Here is a 12,187-nt window from a genome sequence, read left to right on the forward strand (position 1 = left end):
TCCATATGTCGCTGGTTCAAATCCGGCCCGGAGGACGTTTTAACTTGTGGATCTCCTCACTCTGGACTCCAGTCACATACCGCGCGTCGGAGTTTCTGCCAGGTGAGCCAACATGCAATCCTGAATGGTGGTGGTTTCCAAGGTGCGCCAAGTTCTATTTTGATACCAGCCACACGCGTGAGGAAGACCATTGGGTGCACAGCATCTCACCTTTTCACCAAAGTGGTGCCTCAAAAAGGGATTTTCAAGCATCTTGTCTGCTCAGGCTGCCTCCTTCGGGCCGCTTCCGTCAACCACCTGCTTCTTGGCGCGCTGCCGTCTTCCATGACACGGAAAGTTTGTGGAAGACCGTCTCGGGACCCCCCAGCACAGGTTTCAGGATTCTGGATTTAGGACGCCCGAATGACATGTGTGTGTCATTGGGGCTTCACGATGCACTCAGCTGCTGAGGCTGTGTGGCGTCGCCTGCCTCTCACCATGGCAGGGAGGGCGGGCACCGCGGGGAATCTAACCCCGTACCTCTGGCTTCCCAGACGCGCAATGGTTAACGCCGACGCGTTAACCATTGTGCGTCTGGTGCTCATGACAGATTGACTCATGACGTTGCACTGGCACAGGTGCTCAGTAAAATGAGCACCTGTATCGGTAACTGCAGATGCCGCGTCATTTAAAAACGTCCTGAGGGCCGGATTTGAACCAGCGACCTATGGATGCCTGTGCCCTGCCTCTACAGTCGACTATTCTACCAACTGAGCTACCAGAGGCTGACATGGGGCAATTAATGCCAGAACGAGGCCCAAGCGGTTCGATAAGGGATTTCCACTTCACTCTTAGACGCTCAGGCTACCCCGATTCGGTTGCTGGCGGGGCCTCATGGGGACCACCCATTGTGCACCAATCGGCAGTCGAAGTTCGTGAGCGAAGCGTTATGTTGGCGTAGCCCGAAGCAAATGAAGGTGATGAATGCTTATTAGTACCGACAATAGCATATCGACCGGTTTTCACAAGGAAACTGACGAGGAAGCTCACCGCTAGTAGACAACTGTACTCAAGACGCAACTTGCTCCACAAAAACAGGTCACAGCCTAGCTTGTACTGTCTAGCATGTGATCCAGCCCGCAAAAGCTCGCTCTGCTGCAATGCTAATCCGCCATCTGCCCGCTAGTAGTACTTAATTGGCAGCATGGATTTTATCATTTCATTTTAAGATTTTACCGTTCTACCTCATCTCCATAGATCATAGGCTATTTCTTCCAACAGAAGCATGCATCTACTGATAGCTGTGCGCTAAAAAGAGTAAAAATACTAGATGTTTAAAGGCATGTGAAGTGTCATCTCATCACATTATACATGCTACATAAGCGCATTATTATTCGACTGCGTCACAATTGCCACGAATGTGAACTCTCTCATTGGAGAAGCAGAGTCAGCCTCTTATATGGTGTTTACTGTCCTTAAATGGATTCATCGTGCAACCACACCACACAAAAGCCGCGTGGTAGCTTTGAAATGATCCACTTTTCTCTTACTACTCTCCATGTTTCTGCCCAGAACCATCGCCGTGTAGTTTGTCTTACGCTGCCTGGCAGGCACGTGGAAGAAAGGATGGCAAGAACATTTTGCCGACGAACATTTGCCCCTTCATTGGCATCGTGCACATTTAGCTATGCCATAAAAACCGTAACATATGGATGTATGGGGCAGACAGACTTGTATGAAGACAAAGCTTGTAAAGATAATTTCCAAGGACGCTTTTTACAGAATAGAAAGCCTGCAGACGATGGCTTTCGATATTCATGGAACGCCTCATGGACGTCATATGTTGAGGTGATTTGTTCCCCGCAGAACTGCACGAAGATACAATATTGGAAAAATTGCAAATCAGACGGAACGAAAGCCGTTGTGAAAAAAGATGTGGAGAAATAGTAACAATTGCGGTAAGGGAAAACCGTACTGTGGAGGTCCTCTGTAGTCGACGTCACGAAGTGCATCTTCCACGGACATAGAGGAACAAGCTATGCTTCCACTTTTTTAGTTTCAACGATTGTTGCGCGTTTGATACGCCAGTAGCTGCTGGCTGTATTGACAAGTCAGTGAGGCTAGGACAATGAAAGGCTGACATTTCTCCACGCATTTCGTTAATTATGGGTGCTGATTGTGATTTGTGAGGTATGGTATTCGTGTAACTCAAGAGAGGCTGAGAATACCACACCCCCACAGCAACAGCCAAGAGCAGCGTATAGCTGTATTTAATTTAAGGAGCCACCTTACTGCCGCTCGATAACATCAGGCCATGGTTTTAAAAATTTGGGTGTCATTCTTGATTTTTTGTAGTGAAATGTTGCCTTAAAGCTGTTCAGTATGTGCAACATCTTTTACTGGCGTGTTAGATCTGCCATGGGTTTTCTGTCAGTGGTACTCTTGCTGCAAAAAAAGAATTGTTTCATTATTTTTCTGTTTGGCAGCGCACGCTGGTTTGGGGTGATTTTAAAACGGAAGGAATAGCAGCAAATACAGTCCTTCGCATGCAAACATTTTTGACCCGCAAAAGCCCGCCAAGTCTGGCCCATAACCCAGCCAAAAATTCGCGGGTTCTTGCGGGCCAGAAATTTGCGGGCTAGAGGGCTGAAAGGTTGGGTCTCTAATGTGCACCTATATCATACATCTCCGATGCCATGTGAGACCACACGAAACATTGCAGACATTCCGCGAGCGAACACACGGGTGAAAGGCATATGTGAACAGCATTAGCCACCGTTTAAGGGTGGTTGCTCTGCTGTGCCGAAATGCAGTCTCCCCAGTGAAGTTCTCGGTGTGTGTTATACTACACCGGTGAACATTCTGCTTGCCAGATGCGGAGACATGTGGCGCACTCTTTCACGAACTGCCGCATGCTGGTGGTGTCAGTTATTGGCAGTCATAACATTGGTAAGACGATGATGCGGCCTAGTTAAACGAATGTCTCGTATTGAAAATTCAGGGTTAGTGTCCAAGTGACATTTCTTATGTACCGTTTCGTAGTCCAGTTCGGAGAGAACATACATTAAGAGATCCATTGTATGGTTCATGCTTGCTGGCCATCTCGACTGACGATGGGACGTCGTTCGACCATATATCGGTCTTGTCTATTCGAGTCAAAAGGTAGCCGCATACCGAGTGATTTTTCTTCCGGCCTCCACACGAGAGACGAACATCGTATGGGTGCTGGTTTCCGTGGCCTAGCTGTTACGTGTGCAAGACGTGCAGTAGCGTAAGAGGGCGCTGCATTTGACAACAGCCGATAATGGTGTTATGCTCTTCTTCGTTTAAGTCTGCAAATATGCATTTCGGCGGCATGACACTTTCTTGTTGAGACGTTGTGGAGCTTTCGAATGATCACGGTTCTTGGTCGGGCAGTTTCGTGTGCACTTGTTGACTCTTAGAGCGACGACTGCTGACTGCGGACAAGGAAATAGTGTGGAGGGGAGGTGGTGGGGACGCCCCGATTGGGCGGGGCCGTTCAGCTGTCTGCAACGTGAGCTTTTATCCTCTGGTAGCTCAGTTGGTAGAGCGGTGGACTGTAGAGGGAAAGCATAGGCATCCATAGGTCGCTGGTTCAAATCCGGCCCGGAGGACGTTTTGAAATCTTGTCCATACCCTGGACGTGAGCTACATACTGGCCATCAAAGCTTTTGTCAGGTAGCCCGAAGTAAATGTCCGTGATTAATGTGCGTAGCAAGAATAGCTGAACGAATATCGGCTGGTCTTGACAAGGAAATCAACACAGGAGCTATAAACATATGTACCTGAATCATGCATCTCCGATCCCATCTGAGACCTCACCAAGCATTGCGAACAGCCCGCGAGCGCACACATCGCCGAAAGGCATATGTGAGCAGGAGTATTAGCCGCCGTTTAAGGGCGGTTGCTCTGCTATGCCGAGATGCAGTCTCCCCCAGTGAAGTTTTCGGTTGTACTATACTGAGTCGTTGAATATGTTTGTTACTAGTTGCGGAGACATGTGGTGCCTCCTTCCACGAGCTACCACATGCTGGTGACATCAGTTATTGGCAGTCGTGGCATTGGGAAGGCGATGATTCAGCGTAGTCCATGTATGCCTTAGTGTTGAAAATTCAGGTTAGGGTCGATGTGATATTCCTCGTCAGCCGTTCTGTAGGCCAGTTTCTAGAGCAGGATACTGTAGACAGGGGGCATAGGCATCTGAAGATCGGTAGTGGCATTAATGCTTCTTGGCTAGCCCGACTGACAACGGGACGCGGCTCGACGGTAAATCGAACCCGTCTATTGGTAGTCAAAGGTGGGCCGCGTATCGAGTCATTTTTCTTCCGACCCGCACGCAAGAGACGATCACAGTATGTGTTTCTGTTTCCATGTCTAGGCTATTGCATGTGCAAGACGTACCGGGGGTTAATTGCTCGCTTGGTGTGATGACGGTGGATAATGGTGTCATCGTGGGCTTGATGTAGGCCTGAATATGTGCATTTCAGCAATTTAATCCTGCTTTATGGAAAATTGTAGACCTTTGTGATAGTCAAAGTTTTGTATCCGGTAATTTAGGCCGCGGTTGTTGTTGGCGGTTGCGTCGGCCGGTGACTGCGGACAGTGCAGTGGTGTGAAAGAGGTCCGTCTCCCCCCCCCCTCACTGGGCGGGGCCGGACGGTTATCTGCAACGGACTCCATCCTCTGGTAGCTCAGTTGGTAGAGCGGTGGACTGTAGAGGAAGCACACAGGCATCCATAGGTCGCTGGTTCAAATCCGGCCCGGAGGACGTTTTAACTTGTGGATCTCCTCACTCTGGACTCCAGTCACATACCGCGCATCGGAGTTTCTGCCAGGTGGGCCAACATGCAATCCTGAATGGTGGTGCTTTCCAAGGTGCGCCAGGTTCTATTTTGATACCAACCACACGCGTGAGGAAGGACATTGGGTGCACAGCATCTCACCTTTTCACCAAAGCGGTGCGTCAAAAAGGGTTTTCAGTCAAGCATCTTGTCTGCTTAGGCTGCCTTCTTCGGAGCGCTTCCCTCTACCATCCGCTTCCTGGCGCGCTGCCGTCTTCCATGACATGGAAAGTTTGCGGAAGGCCGTCTCTGGACGCGCCAGCACATGTTTCAGGATTCGGGATTTAGGACGCCCGAATGGCATGTGTGTGTCATTGTGGCTTTACGACGCACTCAGCTGCTGAGGCTATATGGCGTCGCGTGCCTCTCACCCTGGCAGGAAGAGTGGGCACCGCGGGGAATCGAACCCTGTACCTCTGGTTTCCCAAACGCGCAATGGTTAACGCAAACGCGTTAACCCTTGTGCGTCTGGTGCTCATGACTGATTTGACTCATGACGTTGCACTCGCACAGGTGCTGATGAAAATGAGCACTTGTGTCAGTAGCGGCAAACGCCGCGTCATTTGAAAACGTCCTCCGGGCCGGATTTGAACCAGCGACCTATGGATGCCTGTGCTTTTCCACTACAGTCCACCGCTCTACCAACTGAGCTACCAGAGGCTGGCATGTGACAATTAATGCCAGAACGAGGCCCAAGCGGTTCGATAGGGGATTTCCGCTTGACTCTTAGACGCCCAGGCTACCCCGATTCGGTTGCTGGCAGCGCATCACGCGGACCGCCCATTGGGCACCAATTGGCAGTCGAAGCTCGTGAGCGAAGCGTCATGTTGGCATGGCCCGAAGCAAATGAACGTGATGAATGCTTAGTGATACCGACAATAGCATATCGACCGGTTTTCACAAGGAAGTTGACGAGGAAGCTCACCGCTAGTAAACAACTGTACTCAAGACGCGTCTCGCTCCAAAATATCAGGCCGCAATCTAGCTTGTGCTGCCTAGCTTGTGATCCAGCCCGCAAAAGCCCACTCTGCTACAATGCTAATTCGCCATTAGCCCGCCAGAGGTAATTAATTGCAACATGGATTTTATCATTTCACCTTAAGATTTCAGCCTTCTACTTCATCTCAATAGACCATAGGCTATTTCTTCCAAAAACGCATGAGTCAACTGATAGCTGTGCACTAAAAAGAGTAAAAAATACTAGATGCTTCAATGCATGGAAAGTGTCATTTCATCACAACATACATGCCACATGCCACATGAGCTCAGTTATTGTTCGACTGCGTCACAGTTGCCACGAATGTGAAATCTCTCATTGGAGAAACGAGTCAGCCTCTTAAGTGTTGTTTACTGGCCTTAACTGGATTCATCGTGCAACCATACCACATAAAAGTCGCATGGTAGCTTTGAAATGATCCACTTTTCTCTCTTACTACCATCCATGTTTTTGCCTAGAACCATCGCCGTGTAGTTTGTCTTACGCTGCCTGACAGGCACGTGGAAGAAAGGATGGCAAGAACATTTTGTCGGCGAATATTTGCCCCTCCAGTGGCATCATGCACATTTAGCTCTGGCATAAAACCGTATTATATGGATGTAATGGGCAGACAAACTTCTATGAAGACAATCACAATTTTTAAAGATAATTTACAGGAATGCTTTTTACAGTATAGAAGGCCTGCAGACAATAACTTTCGATACTTATGGAATGCCTCTTGAACGTCATATGTTGAGGTGATTTTTTACCCGCAAAACTGCATGCAGATACAATATTGGAAAAAATGTACAAATCAGACTGAACAAAACCCGTTGTGAAAAAAAAATGTTGAGAAAATAGTAACAATCGCAGTAACGGAAAACCGCACTGCGGAAGTCCTCGGTTGTCGAGGTCACGAAGTGCACCTTCCGCAGACGTAGAGGAACAAGTTATGCTACCATTTTTTTTTAGTTTCGACGATTGTTGCGCGTTTGATACGCCAGTAGGTGCTGGCTGTATTGACACGTAAGTGAAGCTAGGACAATGAAAGACTCACAGTTACCCCCGCATTTCGAAAATTATGGATGCTGATTGTGATATGTGAGGTATGGTGTTGGTGTAACTCAGTGGAGGCTGAGTGTACCACGCCCTCACAACAACAGCCAAGAGCAATGTATAGCTGTATTTAATTTAAGGAGCCACCTTGCTGCTGCTCGATGAAGTCAGGCCATAGTTTTGAAAATTTGAGTGTTCTTGATTTGTTGTAGTGAAATGTTTCCCTAAACTGTACAATATATGCAGCCTCTTTTACTGGTGTGTTATATCTGCCATGGGTTTCTGTCACTGGTACTCTTGCTGCAAAAAAGTGAAGAATTGTTTCATGATCTTTCTGTGTTTGGCAGCGCACGCTGGTTTTAGGTGCTTTTAAAACCGAAGGAATGACAACAAATACATTCCTTTGCCTGCAAACACTTTTGACCCGCAAAAGCCCGCCAAGTCTGGCCCATGACCCAGCCAAAAACCCGCGGGTTCTTGCGGGCCAGAAATTTGCGGGCTAGAGGACTGAAAGGTTGGGTCTCTAATATGCACGTATATCATACATCTCCGATGCCATGTGAGACCACACAAAACATTGCAAACGGCCCGCGAGCGAACACATGGGTGGAAGGCATATGTGAGCGGTATTATTAGCCGCCGCTTAACGGTGGTTGCTGTGCTGTGGCGAGATGCAGTCTCCCCAGTGAAGTTCTCGGGTGTGCTATACTGTATCGGTGAACATTCTGGGGACCAGCCGCGGAGACATGTGGCGCATTCTTTCACGAACTGTTGCATGCTGGTTATGTCAGTTATTGGCGGTCATAGCATTGGCAAGACGATGATGCTGCCTAGTTTAACGAATGTCTCGTAATGAAAATTCAGGGTGAGTGTCCAAGTGACACTTCGTGTCTGCCGTTTCGTAGTTCGGTTGGGAGAGAACATACATTAAGAGATCCATTGTATGGTTCATGCTTGCTGGCCATCTCGACTGACGATGGGACGTCGTTCGACCATATATCGGCCTTGTCTATTCGAATCAAAGGGTAGCCGCATACCGATTGAATTTTCGTCCGGCCTCCACACAAGAGACGAACATCGTATGGGTGCTGGTTTCCGTGGATTAGCCGTTACATGTGCAACACGTGCAGTAGTGTAACTGGGGCGCCGGATGTGACAGCAGCCGATAATGGTGTTGTGCTCTGCTTCGTGTCAGTCTGCAAATGTGTATTTCGGCGGCATAATACTTTCTTGTTGAGACGTTGTGGAGCTTTCGAATGATCACAGTTCTTGGTCGGACAATTTCGTCTGCAGTTGTTGACTCTTCGAGCGACGGCCGCTGACTGCGGACAAGGAAGAAGTGTGGAGGGGAGGTGGTGGGGGGCACCCCGATTGGGCGGGGCCATTCAGCTGTCCGCAGCGGGCGCTTTTATCCTCTGGTAGCTCAGTTGGTAGAGCGGTGGACTGTAGAGGGAAAGCATAGGCATCCATAGGTCGCTGGTTCAAATCCGGCCCGGAGGACGTTTTATCTTGTGTATCTCTTCTCCTGGATGCCAACCAACCCCCTCACCTGGAGCGTCGGGTGTGGTTAGTGTTCCTGGTGACGTGTTGTTGCTTACCAAGATACACTGAATTATGTTTTGGAGACAAGCGTGTGATTTGAGAACAGCATGAGGCGGCAACAGCTCAGCAGCGCTCACCAGTGAAGTGTGTCAGCGAGGATTTTGCACGTATCATTTCTGTACCGTCAGCTCCATGTTGTGTCTTTCCCTCTGCCACCCCCTTGCAAGCGCGCCGCCGGCTTGCGAAGGATGGAACGTTCGCGGCAGGTGGGGTCGGGTCACCTCGACGAATGCCATAAAATAGCCGTAGTAAGATTAAGGACAGACAAGCAATATCGAATAAAGGGGCTCATTCGCAATGGTACACACTACATCAGTCAAAACATCGTCCTGGCCGGATTTGAACCAGCGACCTATGGGTGCCTGGGTCTTTCCTCTACGGTCAACCGCTCCACCACCTAAGCTTCTAGAGGCTGAAGCTGTTCAATCAATGTGAAAACGAGGGCGCAGCTACCGTGTCACAATTGGACGTCACGTGGAAATCTGAGAGATAGGGGAGAGGGAGCTTTGCTACACATTTTTACTATTTCGCTTGGCTTTCAGAAGTGACACCACCGACATTTTTAATGTTGGTTTGACTTTTATGGTATACTTATTTCAGTGATTTTCAAGGGTCAGACCCATGAGGCTGACTGCCATTGAGTGGGAGTGGCCTCGGCGTGTGAAAGTGAAACAGCGATGCTAGTGAGGCCACGGCTTGGGCCGCGTTCTGACACTTGTGGGCGGTATCAGCCTCTGGTAGCTCAGTTGGTAGAGCGGTGGACTGTAGAGGGAAAGCACGGGCATCAATAGGTCGCTGGTTCAAATCCGGCCCGGAGGACGTTTTGCAATCTTGTCCATACCCTGGACGTGAGCTACATGCTGGCCATCAAAGCTTTTGTCAGGTAGCCCGAAGTAAATGTCCGTGATTAATGTGCTTTGGTAGCAAGAATAGCTGAACGAATGTCGACTGGTCTTGACTAGGAAATCAACACAGGAGCTATAAACATATGTACCTGAATCATGCATCTCCCATCCCATGTGAGACCTCACCAAGCATTGCGAACAGCCCGCGAGCGCACACATCGCCGAAAGGCATATGTGAGCAGGATTATGAGCCGCCGTTTAAGGGCGGTTGCTCTTCTGTGCCGAGATGCAGTCTCCCCCAGTGAAGTTTTCGGTTGTACTATACTGAGTCGTTGAATATGTTTGTTACTAGTTGCGGAGACATGTGGCGCCTCCTTCCACGAGCTACCACATGCTGGTGGTATCAGTTATTGGCAGTCGCAGCATTGGCAAGGCGATGATTCAGCCTAGTCTATGCGTGCCTTGGTGTTGAAGATTCAGGTTAGTGTCGATGTGATGTTCTTCGTCAGCCGTTTTGTTGCCCAGTTTCTAGAGCAGGACGCTCTAGGCAGAGAGTGTAGGCATCTGAAGATCGGTAGTGGCATGAATGCTTCCTGGCTAGCCCGATTGACGACGGGATGCGGCTCGACGGTAAATCGAACTCGTCTGTTGGTAGTCAATAGTTGGCCGCATATCGAGTCATTTTTCCCCCTACCCGCACGCAAGGGACGAACACAGTATGTGTGTTGGTTTCCATGTCCAGGCTATTGCATGTGCAAGACGTACCGGGGGTTAATTGCTCGCTTGGTGTGACGATGGTGGATAATGGTGCATCGTGGGCTTGATGTAGGCCTGAATATGTGCATTTCGGCAACTTAATCCTGCTTTATGGAAAATTGTAGACCTTTGTGATAGTCAAACTTTTGTATCCGGTAATTTCAGCCGCGGTTGTTGTTGGCGGTTGCGTCGGCCGGTGACTGCGGACAGTGAAGTGGTGTGAAGGAGTTCTGCCTCCCCCCCCCCCCCTCACTGGGCGGGGCCGGACGGTTATCTGCGACGGACTCCATCCTCTGGTAGCTCAGTTGGTAGAGCGGTGGACTGTAGAGGAAACAAACAGGCATCCATATGTCGCTGGTTCAAATCCGGCCCGGAGGACGTTTTAACTTGTGGATCTCCTCACTCTGGACTCCAGTCACATACCGCGCGTCGGAGTTTCTGCCAGGTGAGCCAACATGCAATCCTGAATGGTGGTGGTTTCCAAGGTGCGCCAAGTTCTATTTTGATACCAGCCGCACGCGTGAGGAAGGACATTGCGTGCACAGCATCTCGCCTTTTCGCCAAAGTGGTGCCTCAAAAAGGGGTTTTCAAGCATCTTGTCTGCTGAGGCTGCCTCCTTCGGGCCGCTTCCGTCTACCACCCGCTTCTTGGCGCGCTGCCGTCTTCCATGACGCGGAAAGTTTGCGGAAGGCCGTCTTGGGACGCCCCAGCACAGGTTTTAGGATTCGGGATTTAGGACGCCCGAATGATATGTGTGTGTCATTGGGGCTTCACGACGCACTCAGCTGCTGAGGCTGTGTGGCGTCGCCCGCCTCTCACCATGGCAGAAAGGGCGGGCACCGCGGGGAATCGAACCCTGTACCTCTGGTTTCCCAGACGCGCAATGGTTAACGCAGACGCGTAAACCATTGCGCGTCTGGTGCCCATGACAGATTGACTCATGATGTTGCACTGGCACAGGTACTCATGAAAATGAGCACTTGTGTCAGTAGCGGCAAACGCCGCGTCATTTGAAAACGTCCTCCGGGCCGGATTTGAACCAGCGACCTATGGATGCCTGTGCTCTCCCTCTACAGTCCACCGCTCTACCAACTGAGCTACCAGAGGCTGTCATGCGGCAATTAATGCCAGAACGAGGCCCAAGCGGTTCGATAAGGGATTTCCACCTTACTCTTAGACGCTCAGGCTACCCCGATTCGGTTGCTGGCAACGCGTCATGCGGACCACCCACTGGGCACCAATCAGCAGTCAAAGCTCGTGAGCGAAGCGTCATGTTGGCGTGGACCGAAGCAAATGAACGTGATGAATGCTTACTGGTACCGACAATAGCATGTCGACCGGTTTTCACAAGGAAATTGACGAGGAAGCTCGCCGCTGGTAAACAACTGTACTCGAGACGCAACTTGCTCCAAAAAATTAGGCCGCAGCCTAGCTTGTGCTGCCTAGCTTGTGATCGAGGCCGCAAAAGCCCGCTTTGCTACGATGCTAATCTGACATCAGCCCGCCAGAGGTAATTAATTGCAACATGCATTTTGTCATTTCACCTAAGATTTGACCCTTTTACCTCATCTCAATAGATCATAGGCCATTTCTTCCAAAAAAGCATGCATCTACTGATAGTTATGCACTAAAATTACTATATTTTTCAAGGCATGGGAAGTTGTATTTCGTCACAATATACATGCCACATAAGCTCAGTTATTATCTACTGCGTCACAATTGCCACGAATGTGAAATATCTTATTGGAGATGCAGAGTCAGTCTCTTATATGGCGTTTACTGTCCTTACCTGCATGCATCGTACAACCATACCACATAAAAACCGCATGGTAGCTTTGAAATGATCCACTTTCTCTCTTCCTACCATCCATGTTTCTGCCCAGAACCATCGCCGTGTAGTGTGTCTTACGCTGCCTGATAGGCACGTGGAAAAGGGATGACAAGAACGTTTTTATCGGTGAATATTTGGCCCTCCAGTGGCAGCATGCACATTTAGCTATGCCATAAAACCGTAACAAGTGGATGTATCGGGCAGGCAAACTCCTATGAAGACAATCAACGCTTTTTACAGTACAGAAAGCCTGCAGACAATAACTTTCGATAGTCATGGA

General features: G+C 49.5%; 5 non-coding genes across 5 annotated transcripts; 3 read left to right on the forward strand and 2 right to left on the reverse strand.

The window, feature by feature from the left end:
• Window positions 1-3,526: 3,526 nt before the first annotated feature.
• TRNAY-GUA (transfer RNA tyrosine (anticodon GUA)) lies at window positions 3,527-3,614 on the forward strand. The gene is given in 2 exon segments: window positions 3,527-3,563; window positions 3,579-3,614. It is a non-coding gene; the product is annotated as a tRNA-Tyr (tRNA).
• A 1,066-nt stretch (window positions 3,615-4,680) lies between these two features.
• TRNAY-GUA (transfer RNA tyrosine (anticodon GUA)) lies at window positions 4,681-4,768 on the forward strand. The gene is given in 2 exon segments: window positions 4,681-4,717; window positions 4,733-4,768. It is a non-coding gene; the product is annotated as a tRNA-Tyr (tRNA).
• A 645-nt stretch (window positions 4,769-5,413) lies between these two features.
• On the reverse strand, window positions 5,414-5,501 carry TRNAY-GUA (transfer RNA tyrosine (anticodon GUA)). The gene is given in 2 exon segments: window positions 5,414-5,449; window positions 5,465-5,501. It is a non-coding gene; the product is annotated as a tRNA-Tyr (tRNA).
• Window positions 5,502-8,285: 2,784 nt separating this feature from the next.
• Window positions 8,286-8,373, forward strand: TRNAY-GUA (transfer RNA tyrosine (anticodon GUA)). The gene is given in 2 exon segments: window positions 8,286-8,322; window positions 8,338-8,373. It is a non-coding gene; the product is annotated as a tRNA-Tyr (tRNA).
• Window positions 8,374-11,095: 2,722 nt separating this feature from the next.
• On the reverse strand, window positions 11,096-11,183 carry TRNAY-GUA (transfer RNA tyrosine (anticodon GUA)). Its single transcript is given in 2 exon segments — window positions 11,096-11,131; window positions 11,147-11,183. It is a non-coding gene; the product is annotated as a tRNA-Tyr (tRNA).
• Between the last annotated feature and the right edge of the window lie 1,004 nt (window positions 11,184-12,187).

This window comes from Pollicipes pollicipes, unplaced genomic scaffold, assembly GCF_011947565.3.
Source record: "Pollicipes pollicipes isolate AB1234 unplaced genomic scaffold, Ppol_2.1 Scaffold_7253;HRSCAF=8739_pilon_pilon_pilon, whole genome shotgun sequence".
Classification (NCBI taxonomy): Eukaryota; Metazoa; Arthropoda; class Thecostraca; order Pollicipedomorpha; family Pollicipedidae; genus Pollicipes; species Pollicipes pollicipes.